This window comes from Oratosquilla oratoria, chromosome 38 (assembly GCF_046742065.1).
Source record: "Oratosquilla oratoria isolate Oo_2021 chromosome 38, ASM4674206v1, whole genome shotgun sequence".
Taxonomy (NCBI): Eukaryota; Metazoa; Arthropoda; class Malacostraca; order Stomatopoda; family Squillidae; genus Oratosquilla; species Oratosquilla oratoria.
Window position 1 is genome coordinate 4,435,495 of NC_134814.1, and position 5,000 is coordinate 4,440,494.

General features: G+C 35.3%; 1 protein-coding gene across 9 annotated transcripts in view; it reads left to right on the top strand.

Moving 5' to 3' along the window:
- The window catches only part of LOC143019952 (uncharacterized), a 573,751-nt gene that overhangs the window by 568,555 nt on the left and 196 nt on the right, over positions 1-5,000 (top strand). For all 9 annotated transcript variants that reach the window (XM_076175988.1, XM_076175980.1, XM_076175981.1 and 6 more), the window contains one exon: positions 4,442-5,000. This exon is cut by the window's right edge. The gene's annotated coding sequence lies outside the window, so the exon portion shown is untranslated. The remainder of the gene's footprint in view (positions 1-4,441) is intronic.

A 5,000-nucleotide genomic window follows, 5' to 3' on the forward strand; every position in this document is an offset into this window, starting at 1 on the left:
AAGATAATAATAATAGTAATAATAATAGTAATAATATCGTTGATAATAACAATAATAATGATAATAATAATGATGATAATAATAGTAATAAATTGATAATAACAATAATGATAATAGTAATAATAATAATAATGATAGTATTGGCAGCACGACAGGATTACGACGTTTTCCAGGAACTCTGTCATGGCCCAGAGTCTCTGGAAAGGGGAGGCCAGAAAGTCAATCCGAGGACATTCCCATGGGAACTGCATTCCTAATTGGGGCGATAAACTGAACATAATTGGTTTGACAATTATGAAGATGTGAGGAAACTGGAGGACAGACTAGTTCAAAGCAGATGAGAGATAGATATGAATAGAAGGGGGAAGACTAAGGCAGGGAGAGAGAGAGAGAGGGTGGGGAGGGAGAGAGTGGAAGGATCTTAGGAAAAAAAAAAAAAAAGGGGAGGAGGTCAGTGGCCTAGCCCATGGTGGAAGTGGAAGAAGAGTGAGAAAGGGAGGAAGAGGATGGAGAGGGAGGAGGAGAAAGAGAGGAAGGAGGAAGAGGAGGAACGACGCCCTAGTCCCCTTCAGAGTTTTTCCTTTAGTACTTCACGTGCTTACCTGAACGTCATCCCTTCCACTTAAAAGTCCTTAACTGACCTATAGGGGTCTCTCTCTCTCTCTCTCTCTCTCTCTCTCTCTCTCTCTCTCTCTCTCTCTCTCTCTCTCTCTCTCTCTCTCTTTTAAAAGATATTTTACCTTCAGCCAGAGACGAAAGTTACAGTGAAGCAAGTTTGTGGTGACATTTAAGAAATAAATGGATACATAAATAAAACATTAAGCCGATAAGTTAAAGGTTATCGAGAATGAACATGTGCATTGTCATGATGAAGCTATCAGTCGCCATTTCACCACAGTTGCCTTTTTTTTTTTTTTTTTTTTGCCGACATTATTAATTCGAAAATCTTTACATTCATTGGATGAAATCTAGAAAGACACGAAAGGGTAGCTGGTGGGTTGACACTCTATTTAGGAAAATAGAAAGGATATTAGGGAAAGGGCGCAAGTCACGAAATCTAGGTCGCCAATCACCGAAGTGGGCTTTCAAAATTTTCTTCTTTATTTCTTTATTTGCTTACTTATATTCTTATTCAATCATTTACTTATTCATTTGTTTATATCTACCTTTTGCATATGATAGTTGGGTACTTTGAGGACAAGTCTCATGCATATAAATGTATAAGTGTATACTTTATACATATTATCTTAGATTTATTTGTGCGCTATAGGAAGCGATGTTGATGAGCGTAATAGAATTCTGTCAGGGAGAACATGTCACTTGAAATAGAGGAGGTTAGAATTAAGGAATCAAGGCAGTGGTGTATATATATATATATATATATATATATATATATATATATATATATATATATATATATATATATATATTATATATATATATATATATATGTATATATATATGTATATATATATATATATATATATATATATATATATATATATATATATATATATTGGCGTTATTAATGTCTTGGTCAGGTTATAGAAATATTATTGCTAGTATTACTTATATGAATAGTCGCTGGCCGAGCGGGTTAGAGCGTCGCCACTTGTGGCGGAGGTCGAGATGACGGCAGCACCAAACATTACCTCCAGCGAGTTGGACCAAGGGCATTGTTCATCAAATGCCACTCCACAAAATCCTCTGTAAAAGGGGCACCCTTCTAGCCTCCTGATAGGGGGGGGAGTTCGCGATGTTGAACCGAATCAAGACACAGGAAGACCACAAAAAACAAATCATTGTGTGACATTCTGATATACTACTTCCCCGAATTCACGAGGTAATGACCTGACGTGTGGGTGACCTAACTCGCGTGACCTTATGACCTAAGTAATCAACCATTACTGATGCACATACATCTCTCTGAACCTTCCCATGGTGTCGTATTTCGTCACACACGCGGACAGAATGTATACATTAATTCACAGAATAATGCTACATTATAGATGTGTGGAGTGAGTGTGACCGTCTATAGGAGTGAGTTGAGTATGGAGGAGTGAGTGTAGCCGTCTATTATGGCTATTTTGTTCTCCATTTTATCTATTTTAATTTCTTTGTATATTTATGTATATATTTATTCATTTGTTTGTTTATCTACTTGTTTATTCGTTTACATCTTCCCCTTCTGCGAACCTTATTATCGGTCAGCAACATATATATATATATATATATATATATATATATATATATATATATATGTATATGTGTGTGTGTGTGTGTGTGTGTGTGTGTGTGTGTGTGTGTGTGTGTGTGTGTGTGTGTGTGATTCACATGGTCTTGGATCACGTGTTGGATTCGTGATCGACAGCTATTTCCCTCCCAGAAGAAAGCTCAGAGCTCATATATGACCAATCTATAGATAATGCTGTGACCTTACACGCACCCCACCAACTCCCCACCCACGAGAGTTGGAGTAACAACTCACAGCGCAGCGATACTGAAATTATTTCAGCCCTGGGCGGGATTCGAACACGAACCGCCGTAGTGGCAGCTGGGAACTCTAGCCACTGCGCCACGAGGTGTGTGTGTGTGTGTGTGTGTATTCACTTGGTCTTTGGATCACGTGTTGGACTCGTGATCAACAGCTATTTCCCTCCTGGAAGAGAGCTCAGAGCTCGTAGGTCCGATCTATGGGTAATGCTATGACCTTGCACACACACACACACCCCCAACTCCCCGCCCACGAGAGTAGGAGTAACACCCCTCAGCGCTGCGATACTGATAATTTCAGCCCCGGGCGAGGATCGAACCCGGACCTCCGTAGTGGCAGGCCAGAGCTCTAACCACAGCGCCATGAGAGGTGTGTGTGTGTGTGTGTGTGTTTGCGTGCTTTCTCAAAACATCTAATAAGTCCTGTCACAATTTTTCAATTAACGTGAAAGTCCTGTTGTATTACTCTATTATACAAAGTAATTTAATTTCAAACCAACTAATTCATAAAAAGATAAAAGACATGCAAACCAAAAGCACTTTCGTGTGGGCCAATCAGCCCGCCCTGGGGAGTTCCGCAAACATGATCAGTTAAGTGATATGTTATGGTCGATATTTCTATTAAACGTTTTTGAATGGATTAGAATTATCAAACGTTTTCCATGACGTATTGTAGTTAAATTTGAATAAATTTCCGGGTTTGGTTCCAAATTTCATTTGTTGGTTTTCATATGTAGTTAAGTGGTTTATGCTAGATTTCTTTCATCAACAACAAGTTTGGTTGAGTATTATTATTATATTGTTAATCTAATAGTAAATGGTGGAAAATTACTTTTTTGAGGATGACTTGGTAAATGTACTTCGTAATTTAGTTTAAAAAATTATAGTTATTCCTACGTTCTGCTCTGGGTACACTTAACTTTGGAAAAAAAAAACGGACATTCGTATATCATCATGTATAAAGTCCATTTCATAATGTCCACTTTTTTTTTTTTTTTTAAGTAAACAGATTCTGTTTTAAGGAAATCAGGTAGATCTGCCAGTGAGGTGTATTTACTGGTTAAAGATAAGCTTTCTTTAGTTAAATGTTGTTTGGTTTTGCTATACATTTGGATAATCTGTCATGATTTATTTATTTATTTATTTATTCATTTATTTATTATAAATTTTTTTTTTTGAAGAAGCGAATGTGCAAAGGGATTGTCAACCATTTATTGACATAGGGAAATATTATTTTCAGTAAGTTCTTCCAGTATGGGTCACTATTGAACCAAACTTTTATTTCTGTGACTGATTATGAGCATGTAGAAAAAAATAATTGAAAGGACAGGCTTTTTGTATTATTCTTTTTCTGTAAAGAAAGATGGTAGTTGTAAATTTCAATACTTTACACAAGTTTCAGTTATTCAATTATCAAAAACAGATACAAAAAAAAAAAAAAATAGAAACTGAAATAAAATTGTGAATGTGTTTTGTTTTCAGAGATGTTTTTATTGATAGTTTATTCATATTAAGTATTCATTTTATTTGATTTTTATTTCATTTATTTATCTATTTATTCAAAGACTAAGACCACAAGATAAAAACTGAAATCTAATGGTGTATTATTTTTTTCAAAGAAAATTTTACTCTTAAGCTATGCACATTGAGTATTCAAATATACTTTTTTTAATAATGTTTAAAAAATTACTGTCATTTAATAACTAATGGTGTATATTTTTTTCAAAGACAATTTTACACTTAAGCTATGCACATTGAGTATTCAAATATACTTTTTTTAATAATGTTTAAAAAATGAGTTTCATTTAATAACTGATGGTGTATAGTTTTTTTCAGATAATTTTACACTTAAGCTATGCATATTGAGTGTTCAAACATACTTTTTTTGACAATGTTTAAAAAATGAGTTTCATTTAATAACTAATGAAACACATTTGTTTCTTTACAGTATCGATGAACGTACTCCGCTGGTCAACTTCTACCCAATGCTTGTCTCAGACAACTTTGTAAAATGCTGGAACATGACACTCAATCCCACTCTGAAATGTTCCACGAAACTTTTCCGAAGTTGTGAATTGGCTTTTGTAAAAAAGAAAAAGAACGAAAGAAAGGATTGTTATAAGTCAAAGATGATATACTTTTAGTTCCAAGTGCGGTATTCCCCCAGTTAGGATTTAGGAAGCTCGCATGACATCGCCGTGTTTGATCATGTTTTTGGGCTGTCACTTGCATTTACGTTATATCATTACGAGACCATAAAATACTAAACTCCTGTAGCAACAGCTTGTTTCTAGGATGTTGCTTACAAGAGGTGTCCTAATTTTTACTATATGTATAAAGCATTTCATATCGCATTAGAATTAATTCTCTGGTGTAGTCCCACCGGCCAGTGAGTGTGGTACCAAAGCAGGAAACGTTTCTGGTGTTGAAGATGTTAAGAATGTTAAAAAGAATATTGTGTGAAGCTCTTTGAGATGTTGAGAGGAAGGAGTAAAGTGTGGAGCGTA